The following is an 18,374-nucleotide window of genomic DNA, read 5'->3' on the forward strand; positions in this document are numbered from 1 at the left end:
CTGTCAATGATGGGAGGAGCGTTCAAGTCCAGGCAGATGTGCTCTGACGCCTTGCTTCACCTGGCTGGAGGAGAGAAGCCGTCCTGAGCTTTGTCATCTATGATGTGGCATTAGGCCCTGGAAGTGGACCCGCAGGAACGGACGGAGGGGAAGAGATTGCCTCTTCTGTACCCCACCCAGGCCTTCCAAATTGGAGGTGCCAGACCTGTGTTGATCTTCCCTGTATTAGCGTGTGCTTCTATGCAGGTAGGATTTGTCATTACATTAGCCTGAGGGAAAGGGAGTCCTGGGGCCAGGCAATGTGGAGATTTCGCCTGTGCATTCACCTTCATAGGCCACGCCACCCTGTTGGATGAATACCTGTTTTCTTGGCTATCTTGCTCTTGCCACCCCAGAAGCATCATTAGTGACCATTTTTAACATCCTGCCCCCATTGTGTTCTTATTCTACTATTTTAATCCATTCCGTTTCTGCGGCAGAATATTTCCAAATATATAACACCACATAATTATACCTTTGTCATTCATTTATCCAAATTCATTTCACATACATAACTCAGTATATACACCTTCTGAAGAACAAAGGTATCCCCCTTTTCTTCAATATTTTACATTGTCCCCCTAATCCGAATTTATATCCCAGTAGATGAAAGAATCCCACCTCCACCCTGCCCCACATTATTCTCTACCAATCCATACTCCCCCCCCCAAAAAAAAATGGCATTGCATATCCTATTTCCTCCACTAGAAGCAAATTCCAATTCTATATTGTCCTTCACCTGCAATGACTGACTTCAGACGTGGCTTTGGTGTTTTGCCTTCCCCAGGATTTATGTGAAAAATCAATAAATAAAATGGATTCCCAAAAGTGACACAAATCCACCCAGAGTGAGATGAGAGTGGTGGAGGGAGATGCTCATGGCCATTGTCAACAGCCTGTGTCTAGGAAGCATTGGCCTGACCCCAGCTGAATCGTAATGTGCAAGTGGAAATTGATAATTAAGTTCATTCAACCCTTTACAAAGTGCCTTCGTGTGTTAAGATGCAAAAACAGGAAGCTAAGTGCCTGATTATTAAGTCGGCGTGGAGTCTTACAGTTCAAGGCAGCAGGTTTGCACCTGCAATTACACCTCAGCATTCTAGAGGCTGGAAAAGGGCCAACGAGCCTCTGTCAGCGCCCCCAGCCCCTCTGACCACGCATGGTTCTCCTTCTGGAAGGAAGGATGGAGTGGATGAGCAGTGGACCCTGTTGGAAGCAGTGAGTCTCTCTTTGGGTTAGCCAGAGAAGCCTAAGCCCCGTGAGTAGAAAGCTCAGAGATCCTTCCTGTGGCATGGGTTTGGAATTTGATTCATTTAATGCTGGAATAATGAGTGTTGGGCTGCGGATTCTCCTGACTGTTGATAGGGTGGCAAATGCCCGCCCCTGTTCTCCTGGGGGAGACAAATGCTAAACAAACAAGTGAACAAGAGCATCTCCGATGTAAAAAGTGCTAAGAAAAAATAAATAAAATAGGGGGTGGGGTGGATCTGACTAGTGACTCCTCTTTGCCTTTTCCCTGAGGATCTGAATAACTTGTCACCACACCCTGGTCACACAGTGAGACTTATCTCATCTGTTTGGTAAGAACAGGGGACCCTGTGCCACCTTGGCCTGTGCACTTAGCTCTCCCTGTCCCCTCTGGCTAGCCACGTCACTCTTCCCTCTCCTGCCTTCTCTGTATCCCATTATCACTCCCATCTAAGTCAGCTCAATCATCCTGTCTTTTCACCTCTTCTTCCCCTGCAGTGCCAAATGCAGTGTTTTGTTCAGAGAAATGAAAGAGTAAAGATTCACTGAGGCAATTCTGGGATGCCAATGTCCATTCTTTAAGGATGCTGTGTCCAGGTGCTCCTTGGCTCATGAGGGAGGTTACTCCAGGTAAATCCATTGCAAGTTGGAAATATTGTAAGCCAAACCTGCATTTGATACACCTAACCTGCCCGACATCATAGCTTAGCAACACAATACACTGTAGAGTGTTTATGTAGCTGACCAGGAATTGTGGCTCACTGCTGCTGCCCAGAATCACAAAACAATATTGTCCTGCATATCGCTAGCCTCAGAAAAGATCAAAATTCAAAAATTGAACTATGGTTTCTACTGAATACATAAAACAGTGCCATTACCTTGGCATGAAATGATAAGCTATCATTGGCTGGGGTCCTTAGTTCTTCTCCACATGGGTCTCTCCTCGGGCTGCTTGAGCGTCCTCACAATATGGTGGCTGCCTCCCCTAGAGTGGGTGATCCAAGGCGCAAAAGAAGCAGAAATGGCCTAATGCCCTAACCTCAAAAGCCACACTCCATCAATCCTGCCACATTGCATCTGTTATAAGCAAGTTTTTGAATTTGTTCCACAATCAAGGAGTAGTGAATGAGGCTCCACATTTTGAAGGGAAGAGTGTCAAAGAATTGGTGGACATAGTTTTGAATCCCAACGAGAGGTGAGAATGGGCAGTACCTAAACACAGATGAACAAGGATCTCACTCAATTCAAGGAATTTTAGCACCTGATTTGAGTCTTTAAGAGAACAAGTATTTAATTCTACTAAGCTTGGATAAAGAAGGAAAATTCATTCATGCAAGAGAAACAGTGTGTAAGCAGCTAAAGAAATTTGGGGAGCTGGAAACCACTGAAGAAAGTGGGGTGAGAGGTGGGGCTGGGGAAGCCATAGGTAAGGCTTGCTTCCAGAGCTACCATTTGGTCACATTCATGAGCCTAGTTTTATCTTAATATTGGCACCAACCAAGGTAAGGCAGGGGCACTGCCAAGACTGAGTTGTAGAAAGTTCACTGCAGCTGGCACTGGGAAGAAGGAGCGTGGGGCTGGGGGACAGTCAGGCTGCTGCAGAAGTGGCAGGAAGCTGCAGGTGGGCACTAACAACAGCGGTGTGCAGAGGGAGAGGACCCTGTGGGCAGGAGCAGGAGTGGGAGGTGGCATCGGTGGTGCTTGGGGACAGACTCCTTCCATGTCCTGGAGCAGGGAGAGGAGCCTGGGAAGACTTCTGGGCTTATTATGGCTGGAGGGCTTGGCCTCCTCTCCTGAGAGTACACTGGGAACTCTGGTCCCAGAACTGGGAGAACTGAGTGTCCAGCATTTTGATGGTGAGATCCTGTTCTTGGTTTGGTGCTTTGAGTAGCCCAGGTTCCAAAGAAGGAAAAACATCTTTTGCGAACAGTGTGCAGGTCCAGGGCAGGGAGCTGTTTCCTTAAAGAAAAAGCTGCTTCTCTTGCAGCATCTTTATTTAACCGTCAGCTGCGTCTTCGTGGTTGTGGCTGGGACAGGACTGTTGGCTGCTCAGGAAATATCGAACAACTAATCAGCTGGCAGAGAATCGATTCCTCTGTCACATTTCTCGCCCTCAGGCCACAGGTCTACAAAATTGCTAAGTGGCAGAGGCTTCTGAATGTACGCTGTTGGCTCCCTGGAATTACACAAGCTTGTTAATATTGACTTTCATCTAATTACTTCACTATTTAGTTGGCAAAGTTGTTCTTTTTAATATTTTTTCCCCGGTTACCTTATGCCCAAAGGGAATGCTAATTAATAGGAAGGTCCCGGCTCTCCCAAATTCAAAGCATGTACTCCTTTCTCTTTACTGCCCCCCTCCTGTGTGTATGGTGAGAATTACCCAGAAGGCTCATCACTTAAACTTTCCAGGACTCAGTTACCTTATCTTTAAAATGGGCATAATTCTATAAACTCTGTTACTTCCATTATAGAGTAAGTGTGAGGATCACAGGGAGCTTCCCAGTGAAGTGATTTGTCTAGCACTTAGGGATTAACAAAGGACAGCTGTGGATAGTAACCAATCTGTCCTCAGGAAGGTGCTACCAAGATCTCCCTGAAGAGTGGAGGGTCCAAAGTCCTAGAATGGCACTTGCTAAGTTCTCCCATCCTGGTTGGCCTATCTCACCCCAGCTGTCTCCTGAGTGGCTGCTAAACTTCATTCACAGTTGGTCCAGAACCCACAAGGCCAGTGGTCTCCATCTTTGCCAAGGCTGTCAGATGCTTTGAACTTGTATTATCATTTAGTAACTTGAGCCTGAACCAGACCTCCCGGTCTAGAGCTAAAGCCTCCTTCTTGAGGCTTCATTTCCATTTCACTCTGGTAAAATTAACCACCCCATAATCCCCAAACCACTGATTCATTTTACCTGAATAGAGCAACTGGAAAATGTTCCATCAACTGATAATAATTATTTTAATTATATATAATAAAGTAATAATGATGGCTGAAATTGAGTGCTTACCAGGTACCGGGCCTGGGCACTCTGATAAGGGATTCTCATGTAGAATATCCTTTCTTTCTTTCTTTTTATTATTATTTTTAAAATTTCCTTTCCCTGTTCTGCACTCTCCTGCCCGTCTGTCTGTCTGTCTGTCTGTCTTTTTCTTTTTTTGTTTGTTTAATGCAGGGGATCAAACTGAGGGCTTTGTACATGTTAAACAGATATGTACCACTGAACTACACCCCCCAGCCCGTATGTATAATATACTTTAGTCCTCTTAAAATTCATAAGATGGACCCTATTTCTATCCTCATTTTATAGTTGAGAAAAATAAAGCCATGAGTAATTCATTAACTCTCGTCATTGTCACACCTAGATAAAGACTTCCAGAAACCCTTCAGCAGGTGGCTAGTCTCCATCATAGGTTGATAGTGATCTTGAGAGATCAAAGATTTTGTTGTAAAGGTTAATGAAGACCCCATTCTAGAACATATATTTTATCAAAGAGAAATCCACCATTTGCCATTAACTTTAGAGCCAGATCTGTGCTTCAGCTGGTCTGACGTTTGGAGACAGACAACTATCTATCTGTTATACGGGGCTGTCCCGTGCACTGTAGAGGGTTGCGCAGCAACCTTGGTCTCTACCCACTAGAAGCTGGCAGAAATTACTGCAGCAAGAGGATGGTGTCAGTGGTCTTCATGGCCCAGGTTACATAGCTGTCTCTGGATCAAGGAATGGAGAACCTTCACCCAGAACCAATTGGAAGAAAGTGGAGGAGAAGCAGATACCCCAGCTAGCAGCTCAGGAAGGAGAAGGGGGTGCTTAGCATCAGTGTAGCAGACCCCTTCCCTGGGATCTCAGGAAGGTGAGACATCTATCTCAAGGTCATACACCTGAGAAGACAAAGCCAGGTCAAGCCCACATCATCTGATTCAACTCTTTCTCCTCTGCTTCTTGTTGAACCACGACGCAAAAAAGACCACCAACTCCAATTTAAACCAAATGAAAGCAAGCTTATATTGTGTGCACAAAAGAGAGCTGGCCTGCGGCTGCCTCACCCGGAAAAACAGGGCCAGGGGACAGCAGCAGCAGCTCTCTGGGAAAAAAAAAACAGGTTTTTATAGCCCAAAAAGTTACACAGGGGGGTGTCTTGGAACTTACAGCTAACAGGGTTCTGGCAAGCGTAATACAAGGGCAGATAGATAGCAGGTTTTCTGATCTCCGTTGTTGAACATCTGAAGGTGGGGAGAAAACTCAGATTCCAACATCAAAGTTAATGAAGAGCAGCTGGGGTTGCAGGACTGGTTGTTATCTGGTCAAGGGGAGCTGGGCCCAGGTGAGTTCAAGGCCTGGGCAAGAATCTCAAGCAAGTTTTTTAAGACATCCAACTATAGTCCGGCCAGATAGACATCTTAGTATTTTACAGTAAAACAGAAATGAACTTTTCCTGACTTTGTGACGAGATGGCTCCCAATCTCAAGATGGAATTGGGCTGGGTTCATCATTCTCTGGAAATTAGCCTAGGGGTGAGCCCGCCACAGCCTCAGCCCCAGACGTGGCCTCCTGCCTCATTTTAGAAGGAGTTTTATTGTCACAGCGGCTCGCCAGCGCATGTGCATGTGGGTTCAAATTGCCTCGTCCTCCAAGTGCAGAGCTCACTCCTAGCAACAGCGATGGCCAGCCCCGAGGTCCAGGAATATATCTCTACTGAAGAAAGTCAGCCCGGACATGATTTAGAACAGGGCAGCAAGGTGTCACCTTGTCTCACTGCACACCGCATGCAATTGGGGCACCAGTCCGCCTTCCTGTTAGGCCTCTTGCATTCCTCCTCTCCACCCAACACCAGGTTCATTTGTCAACCCAGGAAGACCCTTGTGTCTGAAGAGTGAAAACAATTCAGGAAGGAAGACGCGTGACATGAACTGCACGTGTGAACGCTCCTGAAATTCACCTGTTATTCCCATCACCTTGTTTAACGCATTTCATCTCCCTTGAAAAGAGCTGAGAAACTTAACAGCAACCAACCTCACAACAAACTCCATCTCCGTCCCTCCATTAGACGGAGAGGGTTTTATCCTCGCGGTCCCTCTGTCAGATTTTAAATGGATGTGGTTTTATTCCACTTCCCATCTAATGTTGGAACCTATCAATCTACAGCCAGGTATTATTTTAAAAGGATGTTCTTATATTTCAAGAGGCTGTTAAGCAGGGGTGGGGATTGCTCCACTCCAGAGTAAGCTCATGGCCTGCAACCAAGTACATTTATCTCCAATGATTCAACAAATATTTACCTTTCCCTCCTCTCCTCTCCCCTCCTATTCTTCTTCCTCCACTAAGTCTCCCTTATATTTTTGTAAGATCCCCCTCTTTTTTTTTCATTTGTTTTTTCTCTCTAGTTTTCACATATGAAAGAAAACCTTTGACCCTTGGCCTTCTGAGTTGGGCTTATTTCACTTAAGAAAATGCTCTCAAGTTCCATCCATTTTCCTGCAAATGAAATAATATCATTCTCTTTATGACTGAATAAAACTCCACTGTGTATATGCACCACATTTTCTTTATCTATCCCTCCATTGACAGATGCCTGGGCTGGTTCCATAGTTTGGCTGTTGTGAATTGTGCTGCTATAAACGTGGGTCTGCATGGGTCACTGTAGTATGCTGACTTCAGTTCTTTAGGATAAATACTGAGGAGTGGTAGAGCTGGGTCATATGGTGGTTCCAGGCCTCGTCTTTTGAGGAACCTCCATACTGACTTCCATAAGTGGTTGTACAACATTATGATCCCACCAACAGTGTAAAGTGTTCTTTTCCCCCCACATCCTCCCTAACATACATAATTATATGTGTCTTATTTTTAAATGTTCTTATTAGTGAATTATAGTTACGTATAATATTGGGGTTTATTTTGACAGAATCACGCCTGCATGGAATATAATTTTTTCATTTCTATCCCAAATAGTAGTACTTCCCCTTCCCCCCCCCTTCCCTCCCTCTTCTTTCCTTCCCTTTGTTCTTTTTCCTTCTATTTATTTGTTTTTTTAATTGGTGATATATACCATAGATATTCTATAATTACTGAATTATATACACTGCTTTCCAGAGTGGTCGTACTCATTTGCAGTCCCACCGACAATGTGTGAGTGTACTTCTCCCCCCACATCCTCACCAGCATTTTATGATTGTTTGTGTTCTTGATGATTGTCATTCCAACGGGAGTGAGATGACATCTTGATGGAGTTCTGATTTGCATTTCCCTGATTGCCAGGGAGGCTGAACATTTTCATATACCTGTTGGCCATTTGTATTTCCTCTTTTGAAAAATGTCTGCTTAATTCTTTGGTCCATTTATTAATTGGATTATTTATTTTATTTTCTTTCTTTTTTCTTTTTTTTTTTTAATTTTTCGTGCTAAGTTTTGGAGTTCTTTATATATTCTGGATATTAATCCCCTGTCAGAGGAGTAGCTGGCAAAGATCTCCCACCCTGTAGGCTTTCTCTTCATGCTCTTGATTGTTTCTTTTGGGGCACAAATATTTCGATCTGAAGCCATCCCACTTACTGATTTTTGATTTTGATTCCTTAGATTTAAGGGTCTGGTTAGGGAAGTCAGTGCCTGTGACAATATGTTGTAGTGTTGACCATATGTTTTCTTCTAGAAGTTGCAGAATTTCTGGTCTTATTCTGCTCTTTGATCCACTTGAGTTGGCTTTTGTGTGGGGTGAGAGAAATGGATTTAGTTTCATTTTTCTACATGTGAATATCCCATTTTCCTGGCACCACTTGTTAAAAAGACTGTCTTTTCCCCACCATGTTTTTAGCATTTTCATCCTTCTTTGTCAAGTATCAGATGACTGTATCCATGTGTGTTGAGGGCCACAGCCGAGTCCGGATGACGCATGGCATTTTTGCCAGAAGTAGTGGTTGAGAGGTGACGCCAGCACCATTAAGATAATGACTTTTAAGTTCTCCCAGAGTTCCCATTGAGTTCCGGTTGAGCTCTCGCGGGGATTCCTGAAGAGTTCGCATTGGTTGGGGAAGTGCCGGAGGAGGGATTTCCGGTTGCTGGTTCCTGGAGGAGCTGCGTGGCATTCAGGGGGGTTGCCAGGGAGCGTGTGTGGAGTGTGCTGGTGGAGTTCAGAAATAAAGTTTGTTCCTGCTTCAGTGGCTCGTGATTTGTGCCCAGCCAGACTGCGGCACATGTGGTTGAAGTTGTATCTTCTATTCTATTCCATTGGTCTTCATGTCCGTATTGATGACAAAACTTTGCTGCTTTTGTTACTAGAGTGCTTTAGTATAACTTGTGCTCAGGTATTATGAGGCCTCTGGCATTGTTCTTCTTGCTCAGGATTGCTTTGGCTATTCTGGGTCTTTTATTCTTCAAAATGGATTTTAAGACTGCCTTTTCTAGTTCTGTGAAGAATGCCATTGGTATTTTCACGATGATTGCATTGACTATGTATAATGCTTTTGGTAGTATGGAGGTTTTGACAATATTAATTCTGCCTATCCAAGAACATGGGAGGTCTTCCCTTCTTCTAAGATCCTCTTCAATTTCCTTCTTCAGTGTTCTATAGTTTTCAATATAGAATTTTTTATCTTTTTGGTAAGATTAATTCTTGATGATTACTATTCTAAATTGAATAGTGAAATGAAATCTTAGTGTAGTTTTGATTCTGCAATGGACCGTGAATAAAAGAAAAGAACATTTATGTTGAAATGTTGTCTTTGTTTTTACCATATCAAAGTCTAGCATACCTTGAGTAACATGGAAGAAAACCTTAGCCACAAATAAGTAAAAATCACTATAATCTAGGATATCCTGTACACAGAATGTCTGATATGGGTCAGCTGATACTATTGCAAAAAACAAGGAGAGCACAAAGAAAGACTGAATTGTTTGTGCTTCTTAGTGTAACTTACAGGGAGTCACAAAGACAGGTGAGGAAGGGGTCAGGTGACAGACAGAAGCCCTGCATGAAAATACCCTGATTCTGGAAAACGAGATCAAGAGGAAGGTATTCAGTTGTATGGGAGCAGATGTGAATTCAGTTCTTCTGAAAAGTAAAATGGGTCCAAGGGTCACACCCAGGTCCTGCTGCAGACATGAGCTGAGAAGTCCCAGACACTGCAAACTCACACATGGGACCCTGATGCACTGGAACTGTCCCATGTGCAGTGTATGTGGCCATATGTAGAAGCTCTAAGAGATGAACAAAGAGCAGGAAGACAGAAGGATTCTGAGCATGAACCCTGGACAGTCTGTGTCCTTGTTCTCACTGGGTGAGTAGAAAACACCCCGATCTGTTCAAATCATTGTTCTGTTTTTTGCTACTTGTGGCTGAGCTCAGTCTTGACTTACACCTCTGCCCCTTTCCTGCACAGGTAGCAGAGTATTGGTGGGCATCACTACCCAAGACACAGGGAGAAGAAACAAGTTGAAACTGTTTGAGGCCCTGCCACACCCCAGTTCCCAGTGAGCTTGAAGGACGGTGGAATGTGATGGACATCATTACCCAAAGTACATGTATGAAGACACAAATTGGTGTCAACATACTGTATATACAACCAGAGATATGAAAAATTGGGCTGTATATGTGTAGTAAGAATTTAAATGCATTCTGCTATCATTTATTTTTTTAAAAATCAATAAAAAATTGATATAGAAATAGCAGCTCAGAGGTGGAAATTTTGTATGTAAAGCAAGAAAAGAAAGAACTATATCCATTACATGCTATTTTTTTGTATCAGACACAGAGCTTTTACATATATTATTTCATTTATTCTTCAAAACAACACTAAAATTTAGGGATTTATATATTTATCGAACAAATATTTGTGATTATCAGAACTCTTTAAGCACTTGGACGTGGCCATGACTTACATAGAGCTCTTTCCATCAATGCAGCTACATTCTGAGGAGGGAGATAGACAATCTCAAATAAATACATAAAATTTTAAAGTTATGAACAAATCTCTGAAGATTATTAAAATATCTGATGCCATAAAGATAATGATTTACTTTAGGTAGGGTCACTGGGGAAGTCCTGAGATGTAAGGCAAAAATCTGAAAGACAAGAATGGGTCACCTTGTGGGAATCAATATATTTCAGGTGGAGGTTTAGCTAGTGCTAAGGTCTTGAGTTCAGACCAACAGGGTGGATTGAAGGAATGGCAAACAATCAAATAAGAAATAACAACAAAAAAGGCAAGAACAACAGGCTAGTGTGCCTGAGAATGAAGACACGGGGAGAGAGGCTGTGTTGGCAGGAGCAAGTCAGGAAGGACCGGCTGAGCCAAGGGCAGGGCTCTGTTCCATCCCAAGGACAATGGTAGGTCCTTGGAGGATTTTCAACAAGGGAGTGCTATGGGTTGTCCTCTATCTTACAAAATCAATCCAGTTGATCTTTGTGAATAGATTATGGGGCAAGAAATGGAAGCAAGGAAATGAATTAGGGAGTTTGCTGTAGTCCAGAGGATGAAAGGTATTGGTCCAGGGTGATAAGAAAGATGGAAATATGGGGATCTATTTGGACTGTTTTGGAGGGAAAGTTTTCACATTCGTTTATTGTGTTTATTTATTCCTTTAACAAGTATGTATCGGTACAGCAGAAACAAGAGTAATTGAGACAATCATGGTCCCTCATAGAATTTGCAGTGTATAGGAGAAAAATAAATAAATAATGACACACCCATGCTCAGACATACAGATAACATTTTGCTCTATTATGAAAAGAATCTGAAATTCAAACTTGGTTGATTCACCAAATCTCATGCTCTACCTCATGTCAGGACTGGTTGGGTTTCCCAGAGTTTTTAGAAGGAGTAAGGACTGTAGAGACCCTCCTTCCCTGCCGCAGTCCGGCTGGGCAAATAACCGGGAGGTAACAAGCAACTTGAAGGTTCAAAGGGGAACTACTTTATTGCCAGTGAACTCAGCAGGAACTGAACGAGAACTCAAAAGTAGCAGGCACCCGAGATAGCAGGAGCCACTTCTCTGCCGGACAGCAGAGGTATATATACTTAACTAATTACACACAGCTTAACTTAATTAACATCATCTAGATACCGCAGTCAATCAATAAGGAATCCTCATCATCTTAATGGCTCGCTGGCGTTGCTTCACAAACCACTCCTCCTGGCAAAGTGCCAGGGGCCATTTTGACTTGATTTCAGCCCTCAACACTTCCCACCCCACTTAGCCTACCTCATTCTTTGCTCGGGTTCTTGTCACTCAGCCACAAGCACCTCTGGATAATTTCCTTCCGTGTTTCTGCCCACATGGTCCACTGGCAGCCACTGCAGGAGTCTCAGAAAACACTGTTTACCTGCTGTAAGTCAGGTCAATGAAGAAGCAAAAATAATAGACCTTCCTTTGCTCAAGGAGCCTCATTGGAAAACAGAATGACAAATAATTATTTCAACATAGTGTAACTAGGGTCATTATGGGGAGAAGCACCAGGCACCGTTGGGTCACAAGGGAGAGTATCTGTAGATGGGGAAAAGCAATTTTAAAAGCTCTCTTAGAACAAGTGATAGAGAAGAAAAAGAAGAATTTTTGTCAGGCAAAAGAAGAGAAAGATTTCTAAGGTGGACAGAGCTGCCAAAGCAAAATCACATGCTTGAGATAACATGGCAGATTCTGGGGACTCTGATGTGCTGGGGCCATGAAGTGAAGGAAGGGGTAAGGAGCTGGGTCTGGAGCAAGAGCCAGCCTGGCCCCAAGTCCTTGGCCCTCCCTTTGCAGGTCATTGCAAAGCCTCTTCCCTCCCCACCGCCCCCCACAAACTCTTCTTCCCTCTCTCTTTCACATGTCTCCTTCGAAAAAAAGAAAGAAAGAAAGAAAGAAAGAAAGAAAGAAAGAGGGGTTGGGGTTGTAGCTCAGTTGGTAGAGTGCTTGTCTAGCATGCATAAGGCCCTGGCTTAGATCCCCAGCACACCACACACACACACACACACACACACACACACACACACACACGGAAAAGAAAGAAAGGACTTTCTAATGCAGACTGGAGTCTGAATTTGAAAGTTAGATGTGTTGGTTTTCTCCCCATTGTATTTTCTGAGCACCTGCTCTATTCTTATCATGGATCGTCTTCCACTGAAGAAGCTCTTAACATTTTCACCTGAAATTCTTTTTGTCCCTCTTCCATCCAGTTATTTCTTTGCCTAAAAAGGAAATCTGTCAAGGGGACACGTCAGGACCCTGGCAGCATCTACTGCCTGTTTATTTTAAACACATAAAAGAGATCCAAAACCAGTTTCTATAACAATATATAAAAATAAATTATAGGAAACTTTTTTTTAAGTGTCAGGGTAAAGAGAGAGATATGAAAAGGTAGGGGAGATCAGGGGAGTAGAGGAAGGAGATTGGAGGGCTAACGGGACAGGAAAGGGGAGGAAATGTTAATGAAATTGAACAGATTATACTATGTACATGCATCAATATACCACAGTGAATTCCAGAGGGAGACAATAGGAAGATAAGACCCAAAGAAAAGATAGTATGCAAATATACAGGTAGTTCATACAATTACATATTGTGTAAGATTGCATGAAAACCGAGTTTTAAATTTGGTTTTGAGCTGTCTGTTAACCTAAACAAAAACACACAGTTTCAAATCACTGTTGTCTTCCCCCCCCCNATCCCCCCCCCAAATTATGCCCTGGAAAGAGCCAAGCATTTCCTCTTGCTTTGGTCCTGTAGCTCTGAATTCTGAGCCTGATTTGTTCTCCATTGTTTGCCACCTGGAAGCTCTGGGTGGGCTGCAGCTTGGGTTTCTGCATCTGTAAAGTGCAGGTGTTGGACTAGCGCATCCTACAAGGTCCGTTTTGGTTCCAATACATGAGGATTCTATAACTTATTTATGATTCAGTGCTTCTGCCAAACACATCCCCCCAACTTTCCCCCAGGTTTTGAACAAGTTAGAGCCTTTCATATCTCATTTCCCTCCTTGAGTATTTCTCAGTCTTCTTGAATGGGAACCACCTGGAGATGTGAGGCAGGAGGTGGTGGGAGATGGCCTCGTTGGCTAGACTCCAAATGAACACTGATGTCTAGGGCCTGGGGATTCAACTGTGTCAATCATCATCCCAAAAGACACCATCCAGGACACCATGACCCCAAATATTGACATCCTGAAATACTACAATCTCTAAATTCTAAAATCTCCCCAAACCCTAAATCCTAAAAAATTACAATCCAAAATGTTGAAATTTGAAAATGTGAAGTCCTCCCAAACCCCAATTCCCATTGGAAACAAAAGGCTTAGAAGAGGGATAGGAAGGGAAGGGTGTTTTCCATTTTACACAGAAGAGCAGCTTCGTGTAAGATGAAACAAATACCCAGAAACCCAGCATTATTATTTTTATTATTATTCCACTTGTGTCTGTGAGGGTGTTTTCAGGGGAGATGAAGGAGTGAGTTGAATGGAGAGGTGCAGAAAATTCACCCTCACGTGGGTGGGCGCTGTCTCATCAGCTGGGTGGGAGAAGACAATGCCCGAGGGGAATTGCAATCCTAAACCAGTTCCCCTGGGATAAAATCAAGATGGCGGCAGGGACCTCTCTGAAAGAATCCAGTTCCTTGCCTTCCTGGCTTCCAGCAGCTGCTCAGATTCCTGGGCTTGTGGCCCAGCATCACTCTGACTGCTTCCTCTGTCACATCCCTTCTCTAACTCAACTCTAACTCTCCTGCCTCTTCTTTTGACTAGCTCTAGCCATACCATTGGGCCCTCTCAGATAATCCAAGAATATCTCCCCATCTCAAGGTCTTTGGCTCCATCACACCTACAAAATCCTTTTTGCCATGTGAGGCCACATAAGGTGACGTACTCACGAGATTAAGCCTTAGGATGTAAACATCTTTGGGTGCCATGATTCAGCCTGTATTAAATGTCCCCTTGGTTACGCTGGAGCTGATCCTAGGGTCTCAGAATTTGTTCCTATAATTTTTCTCTCATAATATCCAATGAACTGATTCTGGGAGATGCTATTGAAACACTTGCTAAAAATACTCTATATCCCATCAGATAATCAGCAATCACCTATATCACAGGACACTTAAAAGTCTCCACTTCCTTAATGCAAATATTTTCTTCTCAGAGCTTAGAATATTGCCTATTAAGACAAGAAGGTTTAGGGGTCAGGCAGACCTGAATTTGCATCCTGCCTAGGTCACCTTCAGGGCACATTAGGCTTGGTACATTACTGAACCTCTCTGTGCCTCTGTTTCTGTACCTGCAAAAATGAGTTCTCCTGGTTATTAACCAGCAGTGCTGACTAGATCCCTATGCCTAGCTCTTCTGAGTGCTGGACCAGTGCTTTGCTTGTTGTGGTGGGAAAGGAGGAAACTGGTTTTTTTTTTAATACATTTTATTATTATTTGAGCCTCAGTTCCACCAAGCACAGAAAACCAAATTGTGGGCTGTTCAGAGTCCTCTTCTTTTTGCTCAAGGGCTTGTGGCTAAGTTCTAGGGCATATAGAGTGACATGTAGAGGGAGAGGGGCTTCTGGTTTTCTGTCAGTAGCTCTCTGTGCCACTCCCCACCCCCAAGAATTGCATTATCACTGCTCAAACCAGTGCTACCCCTGGCCTCAGTCACTCTCGGCCTCCCTTGAGTGTTGGAAATATTCCGTCATTCTTTCTCAGGGCACAGAGAACAGGAGGGAAGGATGCCCAGGGCACCTGCCACCGTGTCTGCACACCTCTGCTCTCGGCCCCTCACTCCTCATTCAGAACCTCAGGATTCTCTGTACATCTAGCCAGGACCATAACCAGGACAACGCCCACTTTTATTTATCCTCTGCCCTTCCCAGATGACATGAGAGGGTGTTCTAGGGCCTCGCCATTTAAAGTACATCATTTTTGATGGATAAATCACAATTGTGTACCTTCAGGAGTACCACGTGGCATGATTAAATTATGCTAATTCACATATCCATCATGGAGTTCACCTTTTATTTTTGCCATTTTTTGAGCTGGGATTTTGTTACCACACCCTACAGCAAATCCCATCTGACCCTATCCCAAAGGCTGCAATGGCTTTCTCTTGTAGAGAGAAAGAAATAGAGGCTAAGATTGGTGTGAGGGAACCATAAGAGTGGAGCTCCTGATACCACCGCGAGTCGTTCACTAGAAAAGGGGTGACAGGTGCGCCCTTCCCCTGCTCCCCATTCCTTGGCAGAAGAAACTCAAGAAGGCAGTGGAAGGTGGTAGACGGGATAAAACACTTAGTCCAATTGCCCAGGGAGGGTCAGAAACAACTCTCTGTTCAGGTTTGTCAAGTTAATTAGTTGGAAAAGAATGTGCTCAGCCCATAAACAAGAGGCTCTTTTCTATAAGCAATTAGGAGCGACCCTAATCTTCTTCAGCTAAACACACACCCCACCACCAAGTTGGAAAGACACCAAAGTTGTAGCAGAACTACTGCCTTTGCTAATCCTGCAACCTTTGCAATTAAAGACACGTTTTCTTTTCTTCAAAGCTGCTTCTCTTTGCAAATCCCTGAACATTCATTTTCAAATGTTCCGCAGAGACTGAGTTAGGCTGGAGCCCCAACTGTGCTGAGGAAGAGCGCACACCACATCCTCCTGTCCTTCCTCGACTCACACTCCACACCTCACATGCTACTCCTCAGTTGATGGTTGGTGTGTCTCTCCCCTCGCAGTCTAACAGCACTGTGAGACCAGTGGGGTACCCACCATGGGTCCTTGGTGCCTTTCATCAGGCCTGGCACCCAGAAGGTACTGAGTGAATCACTGTCCAATCAATCAATCAATCAATCAATGCTTCTCCTGGGAGGGAAGGTAGAAAGTGCTAGAGGTCTTTGCTGGGATGATAAAGATCTGCCAATCTACATAGTAAATACCACTAGGAATGGACACCATCCTCTCCCACTTTTTTAAAAATAAAATCTAACCTTGTTTTAGTTAACTTTTACTCATTGTGACCAGAATACCTGGCAATAAGTTTATTTTGGATCATGGTTTCAGAGTTCAGTCTGTGGGCAGCTGACTCCATGGCTATGGGTCTGGGTTGAGGCAGATCATAATGGTGGAAAGGGAGGCATGAAGCAGCTCAGGACATGGCAACCGTGAAGCAGAAAGAGCTCTGCTCACCAGGGTCAAAAATGTATTCCCCAAAGTCAACCTCAGTGACCTACTGCCTCCAGCCACACCCTTCCACCATGATGTTTGGCTGTACTTCAGGCCCAGAGTAATGGAGTTGGCCATCTATGGCTGAGACCTCTGAAAACATGGCCCCCAGTTAAACTTTTCCTCCTCCAAGTTCTTCCCGACAGGTATTTTTTGATCACAGCATCAAAATGCTAACAAAGCAAACATCAAATTTGAAGTGGAAATGAATCACAAGATGGAAGCTCTCTGACTCCATCCATACTTACTGAACAATGCGGGCCAGTCTGCTGGTTCCCTCCCTGAAAAGCCACCGTGGGTGGGGCTGGCTGCACTGTCCCACTGAGGACATGTCCCCTGCCTTGCCGCCTTCTCTGGTGCCAGGTATCAGCTGTCCTCTTCTGCAGGCTGAGAGGTGGTATCAGCTGCCTTCTGTTACTACCCTGGGGCATTTATAATGCCCCTCGCATTTCTGTAAGCCCTGTCCTCACTCTCCTCATGACAATAGTTCCATGGTGCAGGTCACAAATAGCTCCAGTTTAAAGAAGAAAATTAAGTCTGAAAGACATGAAGGGACGTTCATAGGTCACAGAGCCAGTAGGAGCAGATCTGCATACCTAGATCGAACCTAAGGCCAAAGGTCCCCTCTGGCTGGATATATACAGGGTCTGGTGCTCCAGGGTTGAGATGTAACTCACTCACACACACACACACACACACACACACACACACACCACAGGAAAAACTATCCAGTGGGCCCAAGAGCAGAATCCCATTTCAGAACTCCACTTCCACAGATGGGCACTTAGAGTTTGGCTCTGCAGTGTGGCGGTGGTTCACGGAGAGTTCAAACCCCATCACAGACACGTGTGGGTGAGTAAGTGGTACAGTCTTTGGTTCTTCTAAGTGCCTGGTACAAGCTTGCAGATGCATGGGGGTGGGAACAAGAGCCTCGAGTAGATCTCACTCACTCTTGGAAAGAGCCTATAAATATGTATGTTGGGTGTCATGAATCATTTAGGGCTGGATTGGTTGCTTTTTTTTGGTTGGTGTTTTTTTTTCCATTTTTTAAAGGGATGGTTCGACTGACTCAGAGATGTTGGCAAGCACCCCCGAGACCAGAGTGGAACCAAACTCTTCACAGAAATTGGAAGGAAACAAGATATTTACTGCCTAACTTTGTTCTCAAACTTTTTTCTAAGTTTAAAAAGGCATCGGAGAGGAGAGAAAACTAGTCACAGGTGATCTTTATTCAGAGTGATAAAGATTATGGAAATTGTGCAGATTTGAGAATTTGTTTTCACCACTTACTACAACTGTGATTTTGAGTAAGTCACCTCACCTCTTTGAACCTCCATCTCCAAGTCAGCAAAATGGGGTAAGCACTCAAGAAGGTGTATGTATAGAAAGAACCAGATCTAAACTGTCTGCTCATAATTGTTGGTCTCCCTCCTTCTTCTTCTCATATTGCTCCAGATCACAGCCAAATCTGAGTGCTTCCCACACTTCAAACCAGGTTAGCAATTTCCACTTGGTAAGTGTTGCTTCTGTGGTTGTATAGGAAGCTCCTGCTAGCATGTGTAGCAGTCAAGTTATGCTGTGGTAACAAAACTCGACCTTTTGTTATTATATCATATGGCTTCTTTTACCTGCCCCATACTGAGTGAGTATCTGCCTACATGTACTTTATCTCTCTTCTCCACTCTATCCAGATGCTTACCCTAGAAGCTGCCATGAGAGAAAAATGTTACCTCTCTCCTGATGGTTCATGGATGGGCATCTCATCCAATCAGAGTCCTTCTGTAAGATTTGGAGGTCTGGAACTTAGGAAGAGACTCCTTCTGTATTCAGGACTACCAAGATGTAAAGCTTGGTATCTGTGTCTTCTTTTGCATGGACCAGAGAAAAGGAGAAATCCAGTCTGGGTAGAGAGATTGGAAATGAACCAGCCATTCAGAGATAA

Source organism: Marmota marmota, unplaced genomic scaffold, assembly GCF_001458135.2.
Source record: "Marmota marmota marmota unplaced genomic scaffold, marMar, whole genome shotgun sequence".
Taxonomy (NCBI): Eukaryota; Metazoa; Chordata; class Mammalia; order Rodentia; family Sciuridae; genus Marmota; species Marmota marmota.